We start from the raw sequence: 17,427 nt of genomic DNA, 5'->3' as shown, positions 1-17,427 counted from the left end.
TCCTTTTTAATGTTGCTGTTTGGATGTTGGCCTAAGTTTTGCGATCAGATGTTTCTGGTAGATGCCTCTGCACATAAACGTACATCGCCACCCACTCAAGTTAGTAGCTCAAGAGTGTTTTTAATTGAAAACCATAAATTTGGCCTACTAAATCTACTAACGATTCATTTTAATTAGGAACCCAGCTGCTAACAGAGATTTTGCAGCCTGTGTTTTAGAACTTGAAGCATACTTAAATGAGTCTCCAGTGAGCAGCTAGCAAGTTTTCAAAAAATCAGCATTTTCTCCAACTTCTTGGTGAAGACCAGTAAATGCAAGAACTTTCCACATGGATGAGATTGTCGCCTTTGGAGATGTGACACTTCCTCAGGACTAGCATTCTCCTCAGTTTTGGGATGATGGTGAAAATCAGCCGCTGAACAAAGTGTTCAGAAAGAAGCTTGTCTTTCACGAGCCTTTCAGCTATTCTCCTCATACAGTTAGTGGGGAAAGAAAAGAAGCTAGACTGGATGTTCAGCATTCACTCTCCACTCCCCCTAGTGGTTCAACAGGAAAACAACTATACATAGGCCATTATTGCAGGTAAGAGCAGCACACTTTGTGAAGCACAGAAGGAAAATTTCAATTCCAAGATGAGCTTTGAACGGGACACAAGAATAAGGAAGCAGAAAGAGTGACTCTGAGAATGCAAAATTGAAAATGAGCTCTCTCCTCCCCCCCTCTCTCTCTCACACACACACAAAACACTTTTAATTTGACATTTGTCTATCTTAATATCTGTTAGAACCCATTAGAGAAAGTGGTCTTACCCCTGAAGGAGTACTGATGGATGTCCCTCTGGTGACCTTAGTTCTCTTGTCTACCATTCTTGCACTTGAGGTGGAAAAAATAAGTCCATTCTGTTCTGTTTTTGCATTTTTCTGTCGTTTTTAGAACCCTGTAAAATTGTATCAATTAAATCTTTTGAACACATTTCTCACAATTACTTAATAGCACACATCGTAGTATCTCATCAACAGGGAAGTGGTGAGCAAATGGTTGGAAGGAATTAGAAATCTGTGAAAGAAACACAATGCGAACTGATAGATCAATGTTGATAATTTTGGCAGGTGTTTGGCAACTGTGATATAACGATTTATGAAGAGTCAGTTGAGCTCATGTTCCAGAGAGGTAACTTGGAGATGGAGCAAGGAAAAATGAGGCCAATCCCAATGCGTATAGATGGCACCAATAGCCCCAGACCAAATGGAAACTCGTGTGGTCATTTTGTCTAGCCAGTAGAGGACTATGTGAAACGAGGAAGACAATATGTTTGCAGCTCTGCTGTCAACATGCCAGAATAGGCCTAGAAGAGATCTACACTCTACCCTCCGAGAGAACACACAGTGAAGTAATCTGGGTGCAGCAGTTATCCTAACCTATTTCTCCTATAATGTCCTCCTTTCCTTCAAGAAAATGGTTTGGGTAACTTCTCAATTGAAAAGCCGCCTATGCATGCAGGTCTTGCTTTTGTTTTAAAAAATCCGCTTTGGGGTAGGCTGTAGCTGAGTGGTAGAATCCTAGGTTCAGTCCCCAGAAAGCTCAGTCGGTAGAGCATGAGACTCTTGATCTCAGGATCATGGGTTTGAGCCCCATGTTGGGCAAAAGATTCCTGCATTGCAGGGGGTTGGACTAGATGACCCTTGTGGTCCCTTCCAACTCTATGATTCTATGATCTCCAGGTAAGGCTGGAAATATCCCCTGCCTGAAGCTATGGAGAGTCACTGTCAGTCAGTGTGGACAACACTGAGCCAGGTAGATGAATGGTCTGATTCAATGTAAGACAGCTCCCTATGTCCCTAAATGAATGTCCATAGATTTCAGAGAAGAGGACCCACATCTCTGCTTAAGCAAGACCAGCTACTTACGTCTTTGGCTGAGTTGAGCTGAGTTCGGTACAGATATCTAGTGTAGTTGTGGGGTGGCAAGGTAGGGAGGCCGGGAGAAAAATACTTAGCTGTCTGATGAAATGTTTTAAATGCATAGGGTTCACCTTGGGGTTGGTTTCTGGTCAGATTCTATCCATTAATAACACGTAGGGCTGCCTTGGTACTCTCAGGGGCTGATAGGAAAAATAGCACCACATACAGTTCCTTTGGCTTGCCTGAGGGAGAAAACACGAAACACGGCCACCATCATATATTCAGGACCTGGAATTTACTCCATGAAAAAACTGAGGGTGTGTGTATTTTTATATTGAATGTCAGGGATTCCTCAGTCTAAATCAACACAGAGAGTGTTGGGGAAGCAAGGGGTGTAGCTCAGTGGCAGAACATCTGTCTCACATGCAGAAAGCCCCACCTTCAGATGGCGCTGTGGAGTCCTGTCTTTCACCAATGGGATTTCCCTGTAAGAATCACTTTTTTGATGTGTCTATATTCAGCCCCAGTCTGCAGGGTGTGGGAGAGTACAATCCTTTTTGATCCAGTTGTAGAAAATTACGCATGGAGAGAAGGTGGATGGAGAGAGGGTTTTCGACCTCTTTCTCAATACAAGAACTTGGGGGCCATCCAATGAAGCTGAACATTGGAAGATTCAGGATGAAGAGAAGAAAGTGTTTTCCCACACAGCACATAGTTAGACTATGGAATCCTCTCCTGCAAGATGGAGATGCAGTGTGCTTCTGTTTACCAGTTGCTGAGAATCTTTGCCCAAATTCAGCTCCTGAAAGCACCACTTTGCCATTGTTCAACGTTAAAACCCATGTTAACAACAACAACAACAACAACAACAACAACAACAACATCCCTGCAAGGTAAGTACAACAGAACTATGGGGACGGCCTTGGCTAAAAGCTTTCTCCCCCAAATGCTACTTTTCAGCTTGCAAGAAGGTTTTGGAGGAAGGGCCATAACTCAGTTATCTCATCTGGAATCCTGGAGAGCATCTGCTAGATAATACTGAGCTAGAATACTGAGCTGTCTCAGAAGATTATAGCTTTAGGGAAAAGACCTCAGCTCAATGACAGATCATCTGCTTTGCATGTAGAAGGTCCCAGGTTCAATACCAGCATCTCCAGGTAGGGCTGGGAGAGACCCTTGTTTGAAATCCTGAGGCAGCTGCTGCTGCTCAGTGCAGAAAATACTGAGCTAGACGGACCAATCAGTTCCAATGTTTTCTTTTTGCACAGGGGATCTTCCATCTGTAGTCTGAACTGAGTGCTGCAGTCTGACACTTCAGGATTCTACCAATTCATTCTGGTGTTTGCTTCCACTATAGTGAGAGGTGGGCAGTGGAATGGGGAAGAACTGGAAGAAAGGATTTTTTTTCCATTGAGTGTGGTTGCGTACCTATAATGTGAGTATTTAAAAACAAACCAAGCAGCGTCATTGCTGGGAAAGTGAAAGCGGTTGAAAGAAAACAGAATTGTCCTTCTTTGTTCTTAATTGTATATCTTAATTTTCTCTTGAACTCAGCATAAAGCAAAATTAAAATTAATCTTATTTCCACGCATCACAGGTGAGCATGGAGGTTGCAAGCCTGTGCAGACTTATTTTGGAGCAGGCAGGCATATAGGCTTGCAGGGTGTTCATGTTAAATATTACTGGATGAGACTGATAAGGTGCCAGCTATTTGTTTATTTATTTTGCAGTTGAGAATGTAGAAGGAAGGCTGTTGAGGATTTGACATCTTTTGGCATTTTGTAAATAGCCTTTATGAATCTGTGCCTTAAAAACTGTCAACAGCAGCAGAAAATGTGCCCAGGTTTCTAGTAAGTTCAGCAAGCAAAGTGGAGATATGAAATGCACTTAGACTGAATACTTTTTTAAAAACCAAAGGAAGCCCCCAATTGACAGTCAGCAGTTTTTTAAGTAAAAATAATAATAAAATACTTTGCTTGTTCTTTGGGAGGGGAAGACAAGCTAGCAGGATTTTTCTTATTTTAAGCTGCCTCCGAATTTGCACACATGCATTTGCAAAACATGTGAACAAGAGATGTTTCTCTGTGTGTGGACATTCACACATGTTTCCATTCAGGCATCGAGAGAGGAGAAGAACATTTAAGAAAAGAAAAGAAAAGGAAAAGAGTTGAATAATGCAGAATATTTTTTTCCAGTCTTTAAAAGGGTTCATGCCTTAAAGGAAATCTGTAATATTCCTTTGGTCTGAATTTCTATCACTTTCTCCACATCCTCTCATTGGAAGAAAATTCCAGGGTTGCTTGCTGAATGTGATCTTTGACAAGTCCTGCACAAAATGTCTGATCTGCACCTCTTAATGTGCAGGTTGGAACCTAGCTATCTACTAGTTTTGCATTTCTTCAAAAGTTGCAATGCAGCCCTCAGCACTTTACACATTCCAAAATGATATTCACAGATGAATGAAGAAATGGAACCGACTGGAACAGAGTTATGGATAAAACCACATGTAAAGGACCAGAAATGAAGAGTAACACTCATCCCTTAAACTCTTTGTGATGCAACTGTTTTCTGCTGTAAAATTTAGGATATATTTTTCTCCTATTGCTTAGGGTGCATTCAGATGTGGGCAGTGGCGAAGCTGCATGCTTTGGCACCGGGGGTGGAGAGCAGGTGGGGGTGTGGCTGGTGCGCATCCCGAGGGCGTGGTGCGCATCCTGGGGCATGACACAGCACCCCATGGAGCGTGGTGCACGTTCCGGGGTGTGACATGTTGCCCGCAGGGGCATGGCATGCATCCCAGGGGCGTGGTACCCGGTGCTGTGTGTGTGGGGGGGGTGCACGGCGCATGTCTGGGGTGGTGGTGGCCACGACGGTACCCCCCTCTTCGTTGGTGCCAGGAGTAGTGTGCTCCCCTCCATTCCTCTGCCAGTGGATGCTGGGAATAATGGTTTTAGCTGTCCTGGATTATAATGCTAGTACTTTTGTCCTGTTTGCTAACATTCCTTCCACACTGCAGTACCTGTTGTGTCATAGAAAAGTGGCTTTGTGAACAATATACGCTAAATTTCATTCACACCAGTGGGTGTGACACAACAAGGAATCTCATTGGACAACATCATTACTTCCCCACATTTTTTGCACATGTGGGCTTCTCTTCTTATTCGAAAATATAAAACTTTTATTTGATTCTTACCTTACTATTGTACATTGATACATTCAAAAAGGAAAAAAAAACAATTAACATTTTTGTTTTGCATTCTGTATATATGTATCCAAATATCACCCTTAGTGTCCCTATGACCTCTCTCCACCCTTGCTTGGCATCATAAGATTTATTTCTATATCCTTTTAATTGTGTTCAAATAATATACTTTAAATATTATCCCATAGAATCTTATACCTCTTATTATAGTGACTTTGTGGATTTCAGTCTAAACATATCAAAAACATTCTTTTGGAACCTTGTTTTACCATATATTCACCTACGCATTCTCATTCTTTCTTTAATTTTTGGTTTGAATGTAATGTAATTGCTGTCGTCATTTTGACCAGTTCAATGAATTCACAAAATTTAATTTGCCATTCTGCCACTGAGGGGACTTTATCTCCCTTCCAGTTTTTTTTTTTTTTTTTTGCGACCAAAATCCTGGTGACAACTGTCACATATAGAAACCGTTTTTTTCTTGTCGTTGGGGGTGTCCTTTGTCGCACATGTGGGCTTCTGTTCTACTGTGATTCCCCCATGAAAATGGGTAGAAAGCCTTCCCCATTGTTTATATAAGTTATGTTGGCTGAATCTGTATTTTATCTTGAAAACTAATAAAAGTATTTGGAAAAAGGAAAAAAGAAAATGGCAGGAAAGAGTTGTATGCTGGTATGCCACCCCAAATTTTGTTACTTTTCTCCTGCAACTTTCTGGGTTAATGGCTATGCAACCATTTTTGTTTTTACCCAATTAGCATGGAAATGAATGCTTAACTTCCACTACATTCTTTTAGATTTCCAGAAGTGGCTTTTACATTCCTTAAAGCTCAGATATAATGTGTAAGTTAGCAGTCAGGGAAACACTGGAGAGATGGAACAAACTGCTGTGTGAATGTGGCCTTAGTCTGTGACAGAATGTTTGAGAAAAGGAAGTTCCAACCTGTAACAGGAACCTTTATAATCCCACAAGAAGTTCTATGCCAAACTTCACTCCACAGAAGTAAAAGTTTTAAATGTTTTTGCATTGTGCCAGGAAATAAAAGCCTATGTTCAATGTCCCGGTTGTTTGGAGGATGTGTGGATTGCAAATAGGATGGATAACTGTGTAAGCCTATATTTGCAGCCTTGCAAACTAGGAACTTGGATGATTTAAAATATAAAAACCTGGAAATTGAGATATTCCAAGATATTGAATTTGCTGGCCACTACCAAGTCGAAAGCACGTCAAAGTGCAAGTAGATAAATAGGAACCGCTACAGCGGGAAGGTAAACGGTGTTTCCATGTGCTGCTCTGGTTTGCCAGAAGTGGCTTTGTCATGCTGGCCACATGACCTGGAAGCTATACGCCGGCTCCCTCGGCCAATAATGCGAGATGAGCGCGCAACCCCAGAGTCGGTCACGACTGGACCTAATGGTCAGGGGTCCCTTTACCTTTACCTTTACCAAGTCCATATGAACCTACCCAGTCCCTGAGATCATCTTCTGAGGCCCTCCTTCGTGTGGCTCCTCTTCAACAGGTCTGGAGGGTGGCAACACGAGAACGGGGCTTCTCTGCAGTGGCTCCTTCATTATACACCTTTAGGCACCAGGCAAAAGCGTTCCTTTTTAACCAGGCTTTTGGTTGACCTGGTGGACATCCTATACCCTTTTAAAATGTGGCTCTTTTGGGGGGGGTGTTATTGGGTTATTGTTATTATTTTGATTTTATATATTGTGTTCTCTTCTGTGAACTGCCCTGAGGCCTCCGGGTATAGGGCAGTATATAAATCCAATAAATACAAAATAAATAAAATAAAGTCCAGTGCTTTTTGGAGTAGAGCCTCAGAGTTTAAGAAGACACAGGCAGCCTGACCTTACAATGCCACTCTAAGGACATCCAGCTTCTGTGAAGTGGCATCAGTCACTGCAACACTAGATTTACAGTAGTGTTAGTAGAATCAGAATAATAGAATCTTCGATTTGGAAGGGACCCCAAGGGTCATCTAGTCCAACCCCCTGCAATGCAGGGATCTGAGTAGAATCCTCTGACTTCTGTACGCAGCATTGCACCACATATTTTTGTCTTTAGCCACAAGCAACACTGGCATGTGGCCCCCTGACGGTTTCTCACAAAGGGATGCAGGTCTTGGGATGGAGAAAAATCTCGCCATCCTTGCTTTAGATGAATCTCCCAAGTCCTTTGGGAGCAGACGGTAGAAATGGTGGCCAGAATATCTCTGGTGCTCCACGACAGCTCTTTTTGAAAGTTAACTATGCTGTTGAGAAATTGGCTCTCCCCTTCCATTGGCAGAATCTGATAAAGGTCTGCTTCTTGGCATGAGAAGGCATCATCAGCCTTGGCTTCAAGCAGCCATGGATAATTCCCAGCATATGGCAAGAGAGTAAGCTTCCGCCTACCCCATCAGGTAAGTGCCATCTTCCTGACGATGGCAATGATCGATGTCATGCTTGGAGAGTGTTGACTTCTGGGAAAGAGGCCAAGCGGCCAACTGGCCAAAACAAGTAGACAGGATCAGTATGGACAAGGTCTCTGGGTGAGAGAGGCATACGAGACTGAGCAGGCAACAAGGAAACATGCTTTCTTACTAGAACAATCAAACACTTTGCATATCTGACCACAGAAACTGAATTCCACAGATTTGTTTGCTCAGTTGAAAATTAAGGACCTTAGAAAGAGATGTGGAGTTTTGCTGATTGAAAAGGGGATTCTTGTTCCAAGTCAAGTAACCATGTCTCTCTCCTACTTTGGAGAAGACAGTCCTCTGTTTGATGGCAACTTCTGTTTGGAAAGCTGTCCAAATACAAGAAAGGAGATAGAAAAGCTTTTCTCCCTCTCCCCTAAGACTAGAACTCATGGACATCCAATGAAGCTGAATGTGAGAGGATTCAGGGCAGGCAAAATAAAGCACTACTTTGTGAAGCACTTTGTTAAGCTATGGAACTCACTGTCGAAGGAGGCAGTGATGCTCTCCAGCTGAGATGGATTCAAGAGAGGATTGCACAAATTCATGGAGGTTAAGGCTGTCAAAGGCTACTAGCCATGGTATCTATAGTCAGAGGCAGTAATGCTCCTGAATACCAGTTGATGGAAATTGCAGAGGGGGCAAGCATTCTTGTGCCTGGGTCCTACTTGAAAGTTTCCCACAGGCATCTGGTTAGCCAGCCTGTGAAAACATCAGGCTGGTCTAGATCCAGCAGGCTCTTATGTTATAGGGGCCATGAAGATGTCCACAGTTAGCAGAACCTGGACAGCAGACTGAGCACTAGTCATTGGTCACAATCTTCCTCACTACAGTGAGATGCATTGCACTTCTGTATAAATTACAGTAATTATTTCTAATTTTGTATTAGTTTCATCTAGTAAGATTTGCATAATGCTTCATTCCAAAATAATTAAACAGCACTAAGCAGCTAACATAAAATATTACAAACTGTTCATTGAAAATAGCAATAAAAACAGACTTCAAAAATGAAAGGGATGATACAGCAATCAAAATACAGCGGTACCTTGATTCTCGTACGTTTTGGCTCCCAAACATTTTTCGGAAGCTGAACATCCGACGCGGCTTCCGTGGCTTTCACTTGAGTGCAGGAAACTCCTGCAGCCAATCAGAAGCCGTGCCTTGTTTTTTGAACAGTATCAGGTGTCGAACGGACTCCTGGAACAGATTAAGTTTGAGAACCAATGTACCAATGTATAGGAACAAAATCAACATATTTAAAAAACCAAGATGGTTCTAAGTTAAATCCTCAGCATCTCCAGGTTGGGTTTGGATAGACCGCTGCCTGGAGAGCTGTTGCCGGTCAGAGTATATAATACTGAGCTAGATGGCCTGACTCAATGGGAGGCAGCTTCTGGGGAAGAGCATTGCTCAGCAGTAGAACATCTGCTTTGCATGCACATAAGGTCCCAGGTTCAATCCCTGGCACCTTTTGGTTGGACTGGAAAGAATGTCTGAAACCCTGGGGAAATCCTGGAAAGCTGTTGCACCTTGGTGTGAACAATAATACTGAGCTAGATGCTGACCAATGGTCTGACTCATGTTGCTTGGGGATGGGCTGTGGCCAGGGCAGGATTTAGGTTTGATGAGGCCCTAAGCTACTGGAGGTAATGGGGCCCTTTATATGTACTTGGTCAACAGCAAATTGTCACTGTTTTTTGTGTTAAATATATGCTATATGGTAATTTATGGACCTGATAGGCATCTAAAGCCATTTGCACATCATGCCATGCAACTAGTCCATGAAGAATGTAGGCACCCTATATATAGAAATGAGCAAACCAGTGATATTTAAGGGAGCAGTTTAGCAGGCAGGGCCCATTACTCACATTATAGGAGCCTACACAACACAAAACACTGTTGCTGTATGTAGGTTTCATTCTATTTGTTTTTTATCTTGTGTTTTTGGAAATGTACATCCAGGTTTTTTCCCCTTTAATTTTTTTTTGGGGGGGGGCCAAGAAAGTGGGGCCCTAAGCTATAGCTTGTTTAGCTTATACGTAAATCCAGCACTGGCTGTGGCTCAGTGGGAGAGCACCTGCCTTGCATGCAGAAGGGCTCAGGTTCAATCCCTGGCACCCCCAGGTAGAGCCGGGAGACAGCTCTGCCTGAAACACCTGGAGATCTTCTGCCAGACGACGCCAAACTAGATGGACAAGACGGTCTGACTCCACATCGGGAAGCTTCCTATAAGAAAGGGCCCTCGGATATCAATCAGACATCACTCGCCCACTCCTCCTTTGCTCTCTTTTATCAGCCTGAGGAAAAGCTAAGCCAGTGCAGGTGCTTCCACTTCGGGGACTGTGACGGCAGCCACCAGCCCCGGTGCTTTGGAAGCTAACAAATTTGCTGTGTCACAATTGATAATCAACTCGAGTAAAAGAATGTCCAAATCAATTGAGCTTTAGCGAGGGCAAACTGACTGGACACTGCGAGGCTCCCAGCAAAAAGTAGGCCAAGCTTGATAAATTTGCCCTTATTATAGCTATTGATGTTTAAATTTCTTCGGGGATCTTGCTACATGGGTGCCTGGCGGTGACAGAGGTACAGTGACCTCCTTCGATCCTTAATCTACACCTGTTAGCTGCCTCCCCAGTTGCTTGTGAGTATACTGCAGCTTAAAGGTTAACAAAAAAGAAAAACAGGCCGCGTTTACGTGGCGCAGCAACAGATCAATGCCGAGTAAATAACCTTCTCCCTCTTATTTCCCCCAAGCATTATTGATCCCGGTTCTTTGTTCTTTGTCATGTTTCTGTCTTCTAATCCCATGGGACACTAAACGATCGCCTCATATTGGACATGTTAACTGGCACATTATGACAGCTACCATTTTGTCACTCAATGTAGTGTTCTTTCTATAAAAACAGACCTTACTTTAGGGCTTTGTGAGGCAGGCTGCCTTTGTGCTGGATCTCAAGCTTCAGCATGCTGTGGTTTATTTATTTGTGTCTAATTCTCCCTTTTTAAAAAGAGAATTTAGGGCTGTGCTTTGGCATCAAGGGCCTCATGGTGGCTCACAACGTCGTTTTAATATAGCAGAAAAATCAAATATAATTAATAGAGAGCATGTCAAAAAATGTTCTATTCCACCTAATTGTTGGAGGGGTTGTGATAAACTTGCTACGCATTATCATTTATGGAGGGAATGTACATCAATACAAGATTTTTGGAATTTAATTTTGACAGACATGATAGATATTACTAAAGAAACTATTGTTTACAGTCCAGAATTAATAGTGTGTGTGTGTGTGTGTGCTGTCAAAAGAACAGGTCTTATATATGATATTGACAGCTCAAATAGTTATTACAACTCAATGGAAAATAGCCCACAATTTCTCTGGATGCTTGGTACCACTCACTTTGGAATACAACTATACTGGAAAAAATTACATATATTTTGAGACTTTGACAAGAACTAGAGCCCCTGCTCTGGTACCTTGTCTAGACCCTTATGGAGTTACTGTATCTTTAAGTTTTGTGCTAATGGTGTGATATTGTGTCAAATTACTTGTAGGACAATTCTGATAGATCAATTACGGGCCATAAAGAATTTCTGAAAGGTGGCGCTTTGCCCTAGATCTTAGACAACTTTGGGGTTTTCCTGAAAAGAAAGTTCAACAAATTTAGGGGTGTCTTGGTTTTTACTTTTTGAAATATGGCAGCCCTATATATGTGTAGTATTGTAACCCAAGAAAATATTTAATAAAAAAACAATTTAAAAGGCAACAACAACAACAACCCTTTTCCTCCTTAGTACTGGTATGTGTGCTTTATGAAATCATACTTAACAGGGCCAATTCTATGTCTGAGGGGCACTCAACAAGGCAAACAAGCTCCTACATTGGTGGGTGTCTGGGCACCATTTCAAACGTCCTGGAGCACAAGGTCATTCTGCAACACTGTGAGATTTTAAAAATAAGGGGCAGCTCCTCAGCATCAGCAATGTCCCCTGAGGTGGCCCTCAGACCCTAGCAGCTGCCCAAGGCTGTCAGCTGTCAATGCCGGCCCTGAAATCGGACATGACACTTTGCCTGAACCGATTTCAATCAGTTCAGGTTCAAAAAAATGAACATCTGAAGGAACTTCTGTGGGCAGCAATCATTATTATTTGTTACGGGCAGAACTCCCAAAATATGAACAGTCCATAATAAGTACAAACAGGTGGCCATCTTCATTTGCTATGATTGATTGCCTCCACTCAAACTCTCCCACCTTTAAAGGTGGCCAGATGACAACCTCATATTTTGAAATAGAGAGCCCTTCAGCTCAAGGTTTGCCAGGCATTCTTGGGGGTGGCTTGGCCAAATGCTATAGTATCAATCCTAACCTGTTGCAGCTTTTATGTTATTTTATTACCGGTAGGAATCCGATCCCTTTTCTTTCATTGCCAAGGTTACATTTAAAGGATATTGCACTCCTGTAAGTGCCCTCCATGGATTTCCATGGGATATTACGGATATCAGTCTGACGGTGCCATCCTGTGCGTAATTGTTTGGCTTTGCGGATCCTCTCTCCTAAACAGCTATGTAAACTTCCAGATTTGTGGCTAAATTGAGTGTTCACTTGGAAGCTATTGGATTTCTTAAAAAAAAAAATCAACTGCATTTCCTTAGTTATGAATGCAGTTTCTACCTGCCAGGCTGGGTGAATAAAGACTTGACTATAATAACTCGCAGCAGGGGAGGAAAAGATGTGGAGGGGAGGGGTGACGGAATGAACTTGGGGAGCAAAAGATCTTGAAGGTGTTGTTTTCTTTTCTTCATTCGCTCTTATTGCACATAATCCAATGAATTGCTTAGGTGAGGGGAAAGAAGGATAGCAGGTTGAAAAGCGAGTCACAGAGGCTCTCAGTGATTGTGTAAATCAATGAGGACAGGTATTGCTAGCTGCTCTGCTGCAATGGTATAACTGCTGCTGTGGGTGTGCGAAGTGCCAAAAATTCACCAGCATCTTATTCAGTCCTCTCTCTCTTTTTGAGTAATATATATAATCAAAGGGGGTGGGAATCTGTGATATTATTATGGGTGGGGTGCAGGGTTTTTGTAGTTCATACCTTACTTCTGAAGAGGCCAAGGGGTGCTTCCTTTCTGTCATTCTGCAAAGCATATCCCCTCTGCTCTGCAGCCTCCCTGGGTGCCCAAATTTCTATGAAAGCCCATGAGAAGACTTATATAACTAAGTCCTCCAATGGGGCCTTTTCAGAATAGAAAGTGTTGGCATCCAAGGAGGCTGCAGAGTGCTGGAGGAATGTTTACTGGAAAGAAAATTACACACATACCACCTGCTGGCACCTTGCAATGATCTGGTCGCCTCAGAACCTCTAAATAAACCCTCAAATGTCCTGAGAATGATGGAAGCCATTTTTGTGCAGGGGGTGGGGAATTGTGAGAAGATGGAAGGCAGTTTTTAGTGCACTTATGAAAATTAGTGATGTGTTTAAGGGGGATTCTCCACAAAGGATGAGCAGATGATGATGATGCTAAATTTGTATTAATATAGTATTATCACGATATAAAATATGTAATTATTGTGCATATAAATCCTTAAAATTGCAGATTAATGCCCAAAAGTCTACTATGTCTACATATTACCTTCCAGATCAGAGGCATCGTGCCTCTGAATGCCAGTTGCTTGCAATTACAAGTGTGAAGAGTGCCATTGTATTTGCTTCCTGTTTGCAGGCTTCCTATAAGCACCTGACTGGCTGCTTTGGAAACAGAACACTGAACTAGATGGGTCTGATCCAGCAGAGTTCTTAATGTATGTATGTGTGTGTGTCTGTGTGTGTTGCATGCTCCACAGTCCTTGCGTGTGCAGGAGTTTTTCCCCCCAAGCAAAGGTCCCTTTCCATTGCAGAAGAGGCCTCATTTCTCTTCTCCCTTCTGAAGGCAAGAGAAGCCCAGGAATGAAAAGGAGGAAAGGGAATGTGAAGCACCTGAAGGGCAAAGACATAAACATCAGTGATGTTCTCCTTGCATTGCAAGGCAACAGCTTTCTATTGATTTTTTGGGGCGTGCATTTGCCATCCTTTTTTTTATTGAGTAATGATTCCTTCGTAGGTTCATGATGACTCTGCATTTCATGGTCCAGCTGAGGAAATAATCCCTGATTCATCTATTCCTCGTGGCTCTTTTTAAAGAAATGATGGGCACAGCTCCCCAGGATGTCCTCTTGTACATAAGACCCATCGAAATGTATGCGGGATCCTGGCACTCAGCTATACAGCTGCAAATAAAACGCTCTAAGTGTGTTGTAAAGTGCAATATATAAATGTGACACTGGGTGGGGATGGTGAGCTATGGCAAATTCAATATATTTCTCTTTTTTTTAAAAAAAAAAAGCATTTTCACAGCATTTTTTATATGTGTATAGATTCCACTTTGGTGCGCCTGTGAGTTAACCCCATACATTTTGATGGGAGCTACATGTGTGAACTGTGTCCGGTGATACTGAAATTATTTTTATATTATTTATTAAATTTCTATACAATCCTTTATCTGGAATCACAGGGCAGTTTGCAACAGAAAAATACGAAAACACTGTAGGCCAGAACAGTGGAACTATTCCTAGTTATGAAAAAATTTCTCTCTCACTTAAGAAATATAGTGCAGATTTAAATGGTTGAAACAATCCAGCACTCGGAGTAGTTCACCCACACCAATGTCACACTGGTGGTGCTAGTGGGGATCCAGTTGTTTGGATAACTGGAAACTTTCCTCACGTGAAAACATTGCAGTCTTTACCAGTATGAAGAACAGACACCTCATTCTTAGCTTGCTGGGAAAGATACAGATTAAGGGGATTAATGGGAGAGAATAAGAAACTGTGCTAACTTGTAGCTAGGGAGGGTAGAGAAATTCAGTATGGTTTGCATTAATTTTTCACTCCCTGAAATAGTATGTGAACCAAAATGCAGCTAGCTTTTGAAATTTGCATTCCTTTCCGTTGAATTTTGTGATGCAGTTCTGCAATTTGAAATGTCCCTACCAAAAATACATCTATTAGGCAAAAATGCATATATTAGTGAAAATAAAAAGCATTATTTTAAAGGGAGAAATTGCTTGCAAAATATATTGTATACACACCCACCCACATTTAAAAATATGTGTGTGTGTGTGTGTGTGTGTGTGTGTGCATGCCCACAAAATGTGTGTTTGTTTGTGTATTGTGTGTATAATGTGAGCCGATATGGTGTAGTTAGACTGTTGGACTTAGATCTGGGAGACCAGGGTTCAAATCCCCACTCAGACACGAATCCAGCTGGGTAACCTTGAGCTAGTTGCTGCATCTCAGCCTAACCTTGTATGGCACTTTGACCTCCTAGAAGAAAACGGTGGGATACAAATGTTAGAGAGAGGGGAAGAGAGAGGGGGGGGGAGAGAGAGGGAGAGGGAGAGGGAGAGGGAGAGAGGGAGAGAGAGAGAAATCTTGCCCAATGAGGTTTTGCTTGTTTATTTGTTTTGCGCAAAGCAAAGCAAAACAACTGCTGTGGAAATGTGATAAATGGAAGTTTGGACTGGAAACTTGAGAAACTGAGAGAAACGAAAAATGATGGATGCCTCCATCCCTACTTGTAGCTCAGATTTAGCAAATGGGGATCTGTGAGCTGAGGACACTGGTGACCTGTGATATTTTGATGCCTGAAGTGGAACCCACATCTCTCACCGCCCCTGCTAGGGCCAACATGTTAAAATGTCTTGCTGCATCACTCAGAGACCAGATTCACTTTCATATGCCCACATCCACTCCTTGCAGTGCAAAGTGTCCCAGGGAGCTGAAATTCATTATATTAAAAGGCTGTTGCAACTATCAAAATATGTTTGTGAAGAAAAGCGTAAGTGATTCCCCCCCCCACAAAAATATTTAACAGAGTTCCATTCCTTTTCTTCTTCTCTTTCTTCTTTCTCCCACCACCCACTCTCCTCAATTAATAATTGTCTGAAAGGAAAATTGGGGGGAAATTCTGCACTCCGCAGAGCTATGTGTGAGCTGCATGCAGTGGTGGTCATAAATCTAAATTTGGTTGGGTGCCACAAAGTCTGGACTAAGAGCAGATGGCTTCTCGGATGCAGAGAGCGAGGGACTTGGTGCAGCCGCTGTAAGGGACATGGGGTAAGTGAGAGATTATGGAGAATGGTGACAGTGAGCACACCTGCCCGTGTCAGACTTGGGCACCATTCCCTGCCTTGATGGAAGGTGCACAATTACTTGAACTCATGAAGAAAGGGAGCCAACTTGGTCACTTGTTTGAGCAATAGGTTGTCTTGAGTCATGGCCAATCCTACTGCCAGCCAGTATGGGGGGGGGGCATTACTCAAGTGGCCAATTTTGCAAATGCCATGAAAAAGCAATCAGTGATACTTAGGGGGTGGGGAAAGAAAATTTGATTCAGTTCATAGCTAAACATAGATTCACACCTCCTGGAACAATGCACAAACCAAAGCATAGCCACCAGTTTGAAACTCATGATTCTTCATAATTTGCATTGCAACTCTCCAATGGGGTAATCATAGCTGCCAAGTTTTCCCTTTTCTCACGAGGAAGCCTATTCAGCATAAGGGAATTTCCCTTTAAAAAAGGGATAACTTGGCAGCTATGGGGGTAATGTGTACAGAAATTCAATTACTGGTGAAAATTACATGTAAAAATGCAATATACTGGGGGAAAATGCATATAAAATGTGGCCTGGGGAGAAGAGTCGCTGTGAAGTGGGATTGATTGTTGAACCACTCTGGAAAGGAAACAGTTCTCTCCCAACAACTCTCAGCACCCTTAACAAACTCCATCTCCCGGGATTCTTTTGGGGAAAGCCATGGTTGTTTAAAGTGGTATCATAGCACTTTAAGTAGATAGTGTGAAAGTGGCCTTTAAATCTGATGCTGGATCAGGTGGATCCAGGCTCCCTTTCCCCCTTGTACTGCGAGTTGCCATTAGCAATGCCGACAGTTGCTAGATAAAGTTAAAGACTCATGTAGCGATCTTCACCCTAATTGGACTGTAATGTATAGTCTCGGTCAAGCAAATCTCTCCTAGCGCTCCTCTCCACAGACGGCAATCAAGCCATTTAGGGAAGATGCATTGGCTGCCTGGACCTGGGAGTAACCTTAAGCTATGCTGGCCTTTTAGCAGAAAACACAATTAATTTTGATACTGAAGGGCAATTAGGACTGGGGTTAAAATAGTATATATATATATATATATATATATATATATATATATATATATATATATATGCGCCAAATGGAGAATGTCAAAGACAAGGGAAGAGAAACCATTTCCCTAAGATTCTGTTGCATGCATTACATCAAACAAGGCGTAAGAATTCTTATCACTACAGACTGCATCTCTCCCTGAATGAAATTAACCTGAGAATCAGGAACAGGAAATCCCAGATGAATTGGCTTATTACATGAGGGGTGGTGAATGCTTGTGAATATTAAAGAATATATATAATTCCCCCACTTAAAATATGAATTTAGTGGTACTTTCCAAAATTTGAATGCCACCTCCTTCTGTGTAATGGGTAGATTATCTCTCAGAGCTGTCATTTGGAGAAGGGCCAAATGGAGCAGGTGCTTTGCGTAAAAAAGGCAACTGATTTAATTAATTTCCCCTACATTCCTTTGTAGCACACAAAAACACATGCGTCAGTCAGTTCGATAATGGACTGGCCGGGACGACCCCTGATCCAAATAGATGATCCTTGACTCTTTCCAAAACTTTCCTTTCCTACCATCAAGTTGATTTTTAACATGGAGCTGAAACAAGGGGGAGGGCTTTTGTGGTAACATTTTTGGCAACAATTTCGGCCATATCAAAAG

Source organism: Zootoca vivipara, chromosome 14, assembly GCF_963506605.1.
Source record: "Zootoca vivipara chromosome 14, rZooViv1.1, whole genome shotgun sequence".
In the NCBI taxonomy this organism is placed as follows: Eukaryota; Metazoa; Chordata; class Lepidosauria; order Squamata; family Lacertidae; genus Zootoca; species Zootoca vivipara.
The sequence above is the reverse complement of the archived record's forward strand: the minus strand, read 5'-3'. Positions refer to the sequence as shown.